Source organism: Chiloscyllium punctatum, chromosome 45 (genome assembly GCF_047496795.1).
Source record: "Chiloscyllium punctatum isolate Juve2018m chromosome 45, sChiPun1.3, whole genome shotgun sequence".
In the NCBI taxonomy this organism is placed as follows: domain Eukaryota; kingdom Metazoa; phylum Chordata; class Chondrichthyes; order Orectolobiformes; family Hemiscylliidae; genus Chiloscyllium; species Chiloscyllium punctatum.
Window position 1 is genome coordinate 58,109,809 of NC_092783.1, and position 12,197 is coordinate 58,122,005.

The 12,197-nt window shown below is 41.1% G+C and overlaps 1 protein-coding gene across 3 annotated transcripts in view; it reads right to left on the reverse strand.

Moving 5' to 3' along the window:
• Positions 1–12,197, reverse strand: part of LOC140467470 (uncharacterized) — a 136,029-nt gene that overhangs the window by 20,388 nt on the left and 103,444 nt on the right. Inside the window, exon 2 of one of the 3 annotated variants that reach the window (XR_011955472.1) lies at positions 1,592–1,757. The exons of the other annotated variants lie outside the window; for them this stretch is intronic. The gene's annotated coding sequence lies outside the window, so the exon portion shown is untranslated. Of the gene's footprint in view, positions 1–1,591; positions 1,758–12,197 lie in introns of those variants that run through there. 3 annotated transcript variants of the gene reach the window in all.

Below are 12,197 nucleotides of genomic sequence, written 5' to 3' on the forward strand. Positions count from 1 at the left end.
GTTAAGGACCTCATCCACTGCCTCCAGCTCCAGGCATGAATTCCATCCTTTGTCCTGAGTGAATCTATCCTTTCCCTAGCTACCCTTTCTCTTTTTATACTGCATGTATAAAATGCCTTGGGATTTTCCTTAATCCTTTTTGCAAACAACATTTCTTGGCCCCTTTTAGCTCTCCTCATTCCTTGTTTGAGTTAATTCTTACTTTCTTTGTATTCATCAAGGGCTCTGTTTGTCTTCAGTTTCCCAAACCGCACTTTTCTTTTTGACTGTGCTCTCAATTTCTTTTGTCATTCAAAGTTCCTGAATCTTGCCGCCCTTACCCTACATTTTCACAGGAACACATTGATCCTGAATTCTAACAAACTGGTCTTTTAAAGATTCCCACATGACAGATGTTGATTTACCCTCAAACAGCTGTCCCCAATCTACATTGTCCAGTTCCTGATAAATATCATGGTGATTAACTTTACCTCAATTTAGTACTTTCACCTGAGGACTACTCTTATTCTCATCCATAAGTAACTTATAACTTTCAGAATTGTGATCACTCTTCCTGAAATACTCCCCCACCGAAATATTGATCACCTGGCTGGGCTCATTCCCTGGTATCAGGCAGAGTATGAGCTCTTTCTGAGTTGGACTATTCACACATTGTTTACAAACAACCATCCTGGACTCACCTTACAAGCTCCAAGATCACTGCACACCCCACCCCCCCACCACCCCACACATACCACCATCCAAGCCCCTGGCACTAAGCAAGTCCCAGTATTTGGGGAAGTTAAAATCACCCACCACAAAAACCCTATTGTTTTTATATTTTTCCATAATTCATCCACACATCTAATCCTCTAGCACCCCATCACTGTTGGGAGGCCTGTAGTACAACCCCATCAAGGTGATTGCCCTTCATATTCCTGAGCTCTACCCAAAAGGCCTTGCTGGATGAGCTCTCCAAGGTGTCCTTCCTCAGTACAGTCACGATTTTCTCCCTTCACAGTCATACAACTCCCTCAACACTTTTACATCCATCCCTATCTCACCTGAAACATCTAACTCTGGGATCATTAAGCTGCCAGTCCTGGCCCTGTCTCCACCAAGCCTCTGTAACAGCTGCAACACAATTATACAGAGGAATCTCTATTACCCGAACGAGTTGGATGGATATCAACTTGGATAATTGGATAATCAACTTGACCTCAAACAAGGGAAGCCATACTGATCTAATGCCATGCTCTATCAGAGATTTTTAAAAAAATCTATAATTCTGATGAGTCAGCTAATTAAACAAACTAATCTTTGCATTCTGCAAATTGCAGGTTAAATTGAGAAGGACTAAACCCTTACCATCACATAAATATATGAAACCCCAACATTAAACAAGGTCCTGAACAGTTTCTACAATCACAAGAGTATTTGTCAGTTTCGATGAACTCAGTGTCGCTATAGAAAGACAGAAGCATCGCCTTGCGCATGTGTTTACTTCCTCTGCCATTTTTTTCATGAACGGCCCATTAAATTGATGGGAATAAACACTTACTTTTGCAAAAGTAACTAACCCTTACGTAAAAATTAAAATCCAGTCGTTGTTGCTTGAGGCGCTTGTGTTTCTTTGTTTTTGCCAGCGTTTTCATATCTTCTTCAGTACAGGTAATCCGAATACACTTCCCCCTTTGATGTAATGTTTTAATTCCAGCTTGAAATCTTGTTTGGATAATTCGAAATTCAGATATTTGATGTTCAGATAATCAAGTTTCCTGTGTACACAACAATCCTAGCTCTAATGTCATTTGCCTTTCCTGTCATATTCCTCCCATTACAACAAATACATTTCAGACCGCCAGTCCTGTTGCGTTCAGTTACCTCCCTCTGTCTGTTCTTCTTATTGGCCTTAGTCTCTGACTCTTCATTCATTCAATAAGATCATTTGTACCAACCCATCTCACACTCCATTCCTCGATTCACTTTCTCCCCAAAAGTCGACTCAGCTCAGTCTTGAATATACTCATTGACTCAGTGACCATAGCCCCCTTGAAGAAAAAATTCCAAAAACTCATAATCCTTTGGGTGAAGAAATTATTTATCACCAATTGTAAATGGACGACCTGTTATTCTGAGATCTCTTGATCTTTAAGACCCCAAGGATTAGACCGTCTAACCCAAGAAACAGCCTCTCAGCATGTACAGCTGTTAAACCCTCCAGGAAATTTAATTTAACCCTCTGAATTGTAATATTTCCTATTTGTCTAAATACTGGGAAATATAGGCCCACTGTACTCAATCTATTCTCAGGAGTCAGCTCTCTCTTGTCCCCAGAAATCAATTTGTACCTCTCCTCTGCACCATGCATCGTGCATTCCTTTTAAGTGCGATCAATAAAAGAAGTTTTAAAAGGAGAGGGAACAATACTTGAAAATATGCTCTTGGATGTGATACTGGAGGTTGTGCCCATCGAAGATTATGTCACTTTTTACTCAGCTGTTCAAATGATTTCAAGAAAATTGCCAGCAAAAAATGATGGAAACATAATTTCTAAACTGTGCTTGTGAAATAAATAAATAATTGAGGTTAAGGATTAACATTTTTCCAAAACATACATACTTACATTTTGTGTATTTCACAACAAGGTGGAATGAAAATACTTGAAACAAATTTATGTTTATGCTTTTGTTTCTGAAGTACAGGAGTCAACGGTGTTGAAAGGTGGTGCTGCACAAAATGTTCTGATCGATATGCACAGGTAGTCAGAATAGTCTATTTTAGCATTCTCACAGTTCCTCTGCATCACATAGTTTGGCATGTGCCTGCTGCTGCAAAGCGACAAAAACATCGTGGCTATTGCCAGCAAAATACTAAGAGACAAAGCAGCTTATTGACAAGAGCTTGGAGGTCTCCCTCCCTCCCCACCCCACTCGCCAGCCTTCATGACCTCCACCATCATCAAATTCATCTCAAATGGCTCAATGTCTTTATATGATTTTGAGCTCTCTGTAAAGTTGCAATATCTTCCCTGTTGGTTTCAAGAATTGCAGGAATTATTTTTCTGAATATGCCTTGGCTAGTCTCAGAAATTTGTCTCAGGTCTTTTTGTACGTAGGCGCTACATCCCAATGATTGGCAGAGTGTACCCAACCACATGTTCCTTTGACCATTCACAGTGGGCTACATGCCAATTATGCCTGTGCTTACAAGCTTTAGAAAAGCATATCTACGATTAGAAGTGCTTTTGGTATTGGAAATTATTTGTTAAATATCCAAACTGTGCTAAGCCTTACACCAGAAGCTAATTTAAGATCATTGTAGAGTCATAGATTCATACAGCATGAAAACAGACGCTTAGGTCCAACCAGTCCTTGTCGAACATAATCCCAAACTAAACTAGCCCCACCTGCCTATGCTTGGCCCATATCCCTCCAAACATTTCTTATTTATGGACTTATCTAAATTGTTTAAACTTGACTGTACACATATCGACCACTTCTCTGGAAGTTCATTCCACACAAGAACCACTTTCTGTGTAAAACAAAATTGCCACTCATGTCTTTTTAAAATCTTTCTCCTCTCACCTTAAAAATATGCCCTCAGTCTTGAAACTCCCCATTCCAGGGAGAAGATACCTGCCATTCATCCTAGCTATACCCTTCAAGATTCTTTAAACCTCTATAAGGTCACCCCTCAACCTGCTACACCCCAGAGAAAGAAGTCCCAGCCTATCCAGCCTCTCCTTATAACTCAAACCCTCCATACAGAACTTGTTAAAAACCAGGTGTGAGGCCTTCAGATCAGGAGACCCACTTAAATATAAGGAATCCAAGTATGACCTTCACAGAGCCATTAAGACAGCCAAGGACCAATACCGATCCAAACTAGAGACCCAGACAGACACTCGGCGACGATGGCAAGGACTGAATGACATCACAGATTCTAAAAAGAGACAGTGCAAGATAGCAGATGATAACATATCCCTCCCAGATCATCTCAACGGCTGATTTGAGCCATTTGACATGATCCCAGATCATCTATGCCTGCTTTGACCAAATGTTCAGCAGAGAGGTAACACCTATTCTGAGAAGTCCTGACAAACCTATCCCAACAGTCACTGCATCAGAGGTCAGATCAGTTTTCCTTCATGTGAATCCAAGGAAAGCAATGGGACCAGATGGAGTACCAGGCCGTGCACTCAGAGCATGGCGCAGATTAGCTGGCTGAGGTCAACCTCTCCCTGCAGCAGGCCACTGTCCCTGCCTGTTTCAAGACAGCCAACATCATCCCTGTGCCTAAGAAGGCTCATGCAGCATGTCTCAATGACTACCATCTGTGGCCATAACTATGGTGTCATGAAGTGCTTTGAAAGGCTGGTCATGGCATTAATTAACTCCAGCCTCCTCACTACCCTTGACCCACTCCAATTTGCCTATTGGACCAACAGATCTATGTCAGATGCCATATCACTTACCCTTCATCCCTCCCTAGAATATCTTGACACCAAGAACAGCTACGTAAGAATCCATTGACTACAGTTCAGCCTTCAACACTGTTATCCCCTCGAGACTGATTACTAAAGAGACTGATCTTGGACTAAGACCCACTCTCTGCAACTGGATCCTCAGCTTCCTGACCCAAAGGCCACAATCAGTAACTCCTCAACTCAAAGGTCTGAGCAAGGTATGCAAGTGTGTTAAATGCCTTCTTAACCACTCTGTAGATGATGGAAACTTCAAAGAATTATGTACCTGAACCTCTAGGTTGCTCTATTCTACAACACTACCAAAGGAACTATTTTTAATTGTATAAGTCCATTTTGCCAAGATGCAATACCTCGTATTCTTCCAAATTAAACTCCATGTGCCACTCTTTAGCCCATTGAACCTATTGATCAAGATCTCTTTGTAATCCTCGATAACCTTCTTCACTGTCCACTCTGCCACCAATTTTAGTGTCATCCACAAACTTACTCACCTTGCCTTCTATATTCTCATCTAAACCAGTTTTATAAATGACAAACAAAAGTGGACCCAGCACCAATCCTTGTGGAATACTGCTTGTAGCAGGTCTCCAGTCCAAAAAAAAAACCCTCTAACCCACTCTCTGTCTCCTGTCATTAAGCCAGTTTTGTACCCAATTGGTAAATTCACCCTGAATCCCATGTGATCTAACTTTACTAATTAGTCTACTGTGCAGAACCTTGTCAAAAACTTTACTAAAGTCCAAGTAAACAAATGTCTACTGCTCTGCCCTCATCAACCTTCTTGGTTACTTCATCAAAAAATTCAATCAAGTTTGTGGGACACGGTTTCCCTCGCATGAAACCTTGCTCAAAATCATCATTTAGCCTCACAGTGATGCATTTGCATGTGTTTGAAGCTGGGTCAAGAGTGTGATGCTGGAAATGCACTGCAAATCAGGCAGCATCCAAGGAACAGGTGAATTAAAATTTCGGGCATAAGCCCTTCATCAGGAATGAGGTTCATTCCTGATGAAGGGCTAATGCCCAGAACATTGATTCTCCTGCTCCTTGGATGCTGCCTGACCTGCTGTACTTTTCCAGCACCACACTTTCGACTCTGATCTCCAGCATCTGCAGTCCTCACTTTCTCCTATGTGCCTGCAGCTGAATTGAATTGAATTGAGTTTACTGTCACGTGTACCAACAGTGAAAAGCTTTGTCTTGTGAGCAATATAGGCAAATCACGGAGTTAAGTAGCCTAAGTAAGTAAATAATAGGTAAACCGTGGCAAAAACAAAAACACAGGTACAGGTGAATGTAAAGAGTTAGTGAGTCCATTCAGTATTCTAACAACAGTCGGGTAGAAGCTGTTTTGAAACCGGATAGTGCGTGTATGCAGGTTTCTGTACCTTCTCCCCAATGGCAGAGGTTGTCGAAAAACATTGCCAGGTGGGATGCCTATATAAATACACAGCATTCTGGAGACGAAAGGGAATTTGTTTGGGGTAATGGAGAGAGCCAATGTCTGGTGCAATATACTCATGGCAATGCCCTGACAAATCAGAGAGAGAACCAATCTCTGTTACAATATCCTCATGGAACACCCTAACCATAAAGAGAAGAAACAATCTCTGCTGCGACATCCTCATGGCAACACTCTGACCAATCAGAATCTACCTGCCAGGTCTGAGAATTAAGGCTGACAGGTAACCATATTTTCTGCATGTCAACGTTAATGATAGCTCACCCAATTAGCACCTCCTTCTTATGTTGCATGAAATGGAGTTCAGTTGTTCAAGCCTGTTTCTTGTGTTCTAGTTCTGATGAGTTCAAAACAAAAAGCTTTTAGCAATGTTTAATTTCTGTACTACCAAATAATAATTCAGAGCTTTATGGGATTTACAATGGTGCAAATTAAAAATGGTGTTTTGTCTTGGAATGGTGTGGCACTTTGCATCTTCTTATACATAATTGGAATCTTTGACAGCATTGGCAATCCAAGGACACAGCAGATTCTGCAAGTACCATTAAATTCTATTACATTTAAAACAGTAATAAAATGGGTCCAGCACTGAAGGAAGACTATCATCTCAATGCCAGTTTCTCCACAAGAACAGCTCACCTAATCTTACTCCTACATAGCTCTGAAATTGTTCTCTCTTCAGATAATTATTCAGTTGGGACAGGAGAGCTGAGCTGAGAAAGGACAGTGGCAGCAGGAGATTAAAAACTAAATGATAAGAGTCCCTTCTATGTTGCTCCCTGTCAGAGCCGAAATGCGAGGTTACTGGATAACAGATAGGTGATTGGTGAGAAAGATGATTGTCCAAGTGGCTTAAATCAGTAGATAATACTATTGGCTAAGGGTATAGCTAGGAAATTCACTTTTAAAGTATTTAACAGTAATATTGATTAAATACATAGATTAGAGATAGTGAAGTGTTGCAGCTGTAGTGTGGGGGAGTGTGTGGGATACTGGTGTGATTCATGCTGACCACATCATAAGAGTTGGCTGTTTAAAGAAATTCAGCTCAGAGTTGATGAGCTGAAGTCTGAGCTGCAGACTTTGTGACAAATCAGGGAGTGGGATCTACCTGGGGTGCTGTGTTTCAGGAGATAGTCATACTCTTTAGATTAATTACATCAAGTTTCGTCTGTCATCAGGCACAGAAGGGTATGTCTGAAGGACAGATAGGTATGGGGATCCAAAATTTAGCTTTGGAGGAGCTTCAGCCAGTACCTTGTCCAAAAGGTGCGAGGTTCTTGCTCCTGGTGTAGATGAGGGAACAGACTACAGGGAGGATGAGTGAACTGATCACAACACCATGGTACAAAGCACCATTCTGGTGTGAGGAGGATGACAAGAAAAGAGAGGTAACAACAAAGACACGTTGGAGTGCAGGCTCATAGCTCCTTGAAAGTGGAGTCGCAGGTAGATAGGACAGTGATGAAGACATTTGGTATGCATTCCTTTATTGGTCAGAGTATTGAGTACAGGAGTTGGGAGGTCATGTTGTGGCTGTACAGGACATTGGTTAGGCCACTGTTGGAATATTGCATACAATTCTGGTCTCCTTCCTGACAGAAAGATGTTGTGAAACTTGAAAGGGTTCAGAAAAGGTTTACAAGGATGTTGCGAGGGTTGGAGGGTTTGAGCTATAGGGAGAGGCTGAACAGGCTGGGACTGGTGCTCTATGACTCTATGACTCTATAACAGTAATAGAGGGTAGCGTAAATACTAGGAATAAATACTGTTCTTCGCAGCAAGGACCGGGTCCCAAAGGTTGCATTGTCCACCTCGTGCTAAGCTTCAGGGCATATCTTTTGGGCTGGAGACAAACTTGAAGTGGGAGGGGAAGGATCCAGTTGTCGTGGTCCAAAGAGGTATTAATGACATTGGAAGGAGGTTCTGCTGAGGAATTACAAGCAGCTTAGGGTTAAATTGAAAACCAGAACCAAAAAGGTGATTAATCTCAGGATTCCTACCTGAGCCACATGAGAATTGGCATAGGGTAAATAAGACTGGAGAGGTAAATGCTTAGCTCAAGGATTGGTGAGGGAGAAATAGTTTCTGATTCATGGGGAAGTAGCCTCAGTGCTGGAGAAAGAGGGAGCTGTTCCATTGAGACATGCTTCATTTGAACGATGTTGGGACCAGTGAATCATCAATAGAGTTCTAGACGGAGCTTTAAACTAACTGGGGAGAAGTGGAAGGTGTTGGGAGAGGGGAGTTCCATTGCAGGGATGTTGTGAAAAAATCAAGTAGTCATCAGAAAGTAGAGGTGTGGGGTAATGAAGAGGTAAGCAATAATCAAACCCTGCTGGGAAAAGGCAGATCATAGAAGCAGAAGAATGCAGCAGGCATTAGGACCAGAATAAGTAATAATGGCAAAATGTCAAAGCTGAAGGCTTTACGTAAGGATATGTAAAGCAAATATGCATGACAAAGGGAGAAAATAATTTAGAGTTGTTGAAAATGAGTTATCTTAGTGTGAAGAGATTAGTAAATTCTGGCTTAGAAGTGTTTGGGTAAAACCCAAAGGTGTTATTTGAAGCCGAGAAAGTTTATGCTCAGTTATACAACAAATCAAGGACAAGGCGATCAGATTGTCAGCACTGGGCATTGATGCCATAGCTAAGTCATATCCTATGCGAGAGGGATTTCTTTCTGGTATTGAGTAACACAATAGGGTTGTATTTTTATTGTGTTTCAAAACTTTAAACGTGTTCTGGTTAAAGTTTGATTTTGTTCCATTTTCCTTCCATTTCTTTTGTATAATAAACTTCTGTTTTATTGTTGAACCTAAATCTGTATCATTGTTGAACCTAAATCTGTATCATTGTATGTTTGTGTTTTGGTGAGAGACCATATTGCTAAAAATCAAAAAAATCAAAATATGATCTAATGAGCCAGTGTGGAATCTGATGTGTCAAATAATAACATTAGTTTGGATCATAACAGAGGCAGTCGAGTTTGGCAACATAGCTAAATTCCCCCAGGCACAGGATGTAATAGTTTTTACATACATTATGTGGAGAGTGCCTTATCAGAACACAGTTGAGTTCATCAATAGAAAGAGTTTCCTAATGGAATGTTGACTCTTATTTCTAGGAGATTGGAGTAAAACAGCAGGGATATCTTACTGCAACTGTACAAGGTGCTGGTGAGGCCACATCTGGAGGACTATGAGAAGTTTTAGTCCCCTTATTTCAGGAAAGATATCGTTTCATTGGAGACAGTTTACAGAAGGTTCACTGGGGTAATCCCTGATATGGAGGCAGTGAAATTATCATGGTGATTCTAACAGATGAGAGACTTAACAAACAATCAAGGTATTTTTCAATGTATAATTTCAGTTACATCACATGGTAAACTTTTGCTATAAAAGCTGTGTCTTACAATTGTGTATGCCACAACCACCTGATGAAGGAGCGGCGCTCCGAAAGCTAGTGCTTTTCCAATTAAACCTGTTGGACTATAACCTGGTGTTGTGTAACTTAAAACTAATATGGAGGGATTGTCCAATAAACAAAAGTGAAACAGGTTGGATCTCTACCCACTGAAGTTTAGAAGCGTGAGAGGTGATCTCACTGAAACATTTAGGATTCCTAAGGATAAATGCTGAGAGGATATTTCTCATGGGAGGTCTAGACCAGAGGGGATAGTCTCAGAATAATGGAGCACTAATTTAATTCTGTGATGAGGCGGAATTTCTTCAGAAAGCTGTGGGGCAGAGTCCTTGTGTATATTTCAGGCTGACATAGAGGTTTTTGATGGTAGTTGGAGTGGGGGCAATGAAGGATAATGAGGAAAGGACAGGAAAGTAAATGTGAGGAATGTCGGATCAGCCATTACCCTGTTGAATGGTGCAGCAGGCACGAGGGGCTGAATGGCCTACTCCTGTTCCTATTTTTATGGTCTAACCTAGCTGTGATCATTGGTGCCATAGCTTAGACTGTGCCAGGTACATGGGGACTCAGTGTGTTGCCTATTTCTTTAGGAGCTGCATCTTCCTGCTGCATTTGAGGGAATCAAAATTCAGAGCAGCCACAGTCTAGTTGAGTTCCAGAATAGCTAGAGGGGGCTGAATGGCCTACTCATGTTCTAATCTTATGTTCCTGTGTTTGCAGCCAAAATCATTTTCTTTGTTTATGTTGAAATCAGTTTGCAGTTCCCCGTGTAACTGTAAAACCATAGTGATTTTCGTATTATGCATCTCTTTTACACTCGAATGGGTAAAATTAGAATTGGCACAAAAACTGATGCTACTTTTTTTTTAATATGATGGATTAGTCAGTCCAAAACCTCCTTTATAATAAGCATGCAAAATATTGTTGCTGTATAAAGAAAACAAGGATGCATCATCAGCAACTGAGGATGGAGCTGATAGATTCTGGCTGCTCTCACAATGAGCTTTCTGCCCGACAGGCATGGACCTTGATACTTTGATCCAACACATGGAGACAATGTTGCCACAAGGGACATTTGAACATTGCAAGTTTAATAATTCCAAGACATTGCTTATTTATGTCACATAGATCAAAAGCTAACTTCTTTCAATGGACATTATATCCACATTTACACTTACGTCCATTCTTCTTTTTGCTTATAACCTCCTTGCATTGCTCATTGCCTTTTAAAGACGAGTAACAGCCATGCTAAACCCCACTGCAGTATCGAGAGAATAAGTTTTCTCTGAACAAAGTCAAGGCAGTATTCCCAACAGGCGTGGGACCAAGCTGCGATCAATGCAGGCCACAGTATCTGTTGTAGCTCAGTGGGTAGCATGCTCACATCTGAGCCAGACATATGCCCATTTAAATAGAGCTGGCACAAGACTGCTTTTACCCCAATGAACTTAAGTGTTGACGCTCATCCCCCACCACCTCACAAGCTCTTCTGAAAATGAATACATTAAAGTGGTCCCACTTTGACAGAACCGCTCCCGCAATCCAAAGGATGTGCAGGTTAAGTGAATTGGCCATGCTAAATTGCCCATAGCATTCAGGGGTGTGTAGGTTAGGTGCATTAATCAGGGGTAAATGTAGAGTAATAGGGTGGTGGAATGAGTCTGGGTGGGTTACACTTCGGGGGGGTCGGTGTAGAAATGTTGGGCCAAATGACCTGCTTCCATACTGTAGGGATTCTATGATGAACATTGCCGAAATCGTGGGTAGCGCAAATCTATGAACTGCTCTGCCCTCAGCCCTTGTTCCAGTCTCAGGCTCCCACATGCCCCACTGCTCAGATTGGCTTCTTACGTTTTCTAAGAATGTGATCCCTCAGCCTCGACAGCTGTGTTAAGGTCAACAAAGTTGGAATGGACTTTGATTGTTTTCCTTGGGGTTTTGAACAGGTTCATCACCTGCTTCATGTGCCTGTTTTCTCTTTCTCCTACAAGGGTCCAGATTTGGTTTGAAGTGTGCAATATGTCCAAATTGCCAAGTGGTTAATGTACATCCAACATCATTTTCTTAAAATCTTCATCACTCCTGGAGTCTACAAGAAATTTCTTGGTTTCTCTCAGTTGCTATGACATTGCAAATGCTGGGTTGCTATTCATGCTAATTTCAAAGAAAATGCCATACCACACATCAAGAAAAACCAAAAACCTAAACTAAACGTGCCTTTTCCAAGGAGTTGTGCATCTACTTGTGAGCTTTTGCTGAATTCTTTTGTTACGCTAGTGTCATCAGAGATTTCAGTTAGTACATTATAGATAACATCTAGCTGGCAGCAAAGACATTTCAAGGCATTAATTCTACTTTCTCATCTTCTTCTATTAATGGTTCCATTATAAGATTAAACACATGCTTTAGAACTTCCATGAATTAGATCTAAGAAAGCCACCGTCTCCAAGTGACACTTTGCATCATCATTAACAACAAAATTCAAGAAATGTCTACTGTAGGGCTCATGCAATAATACTCAGAATTCTTTATTGGACACTCCTCTCTCTCGTCTTTATATTGCTTCCATTGTCATAGCCTTTAGCCCATATGTTTCCAGTAGGCAGTAAAATGTCTTCTAATGTGTGCAGGATAATGTCTGTCATACCAGCATCAGTCATTTTCTTTAGTATTACAAAACCCAAAATATGTTCCTTTAGGTTCCCAATGATCAATATCTGAAGCTATGTCCATCAAACTAATGATCATGGTGATTTGTTCAACGTGGCATACAGTTGGTCAGGGGCTTAATTGATTAGCCAGCTGGTTTGTAATGAGGTAAAAACAATGACTGCAGATG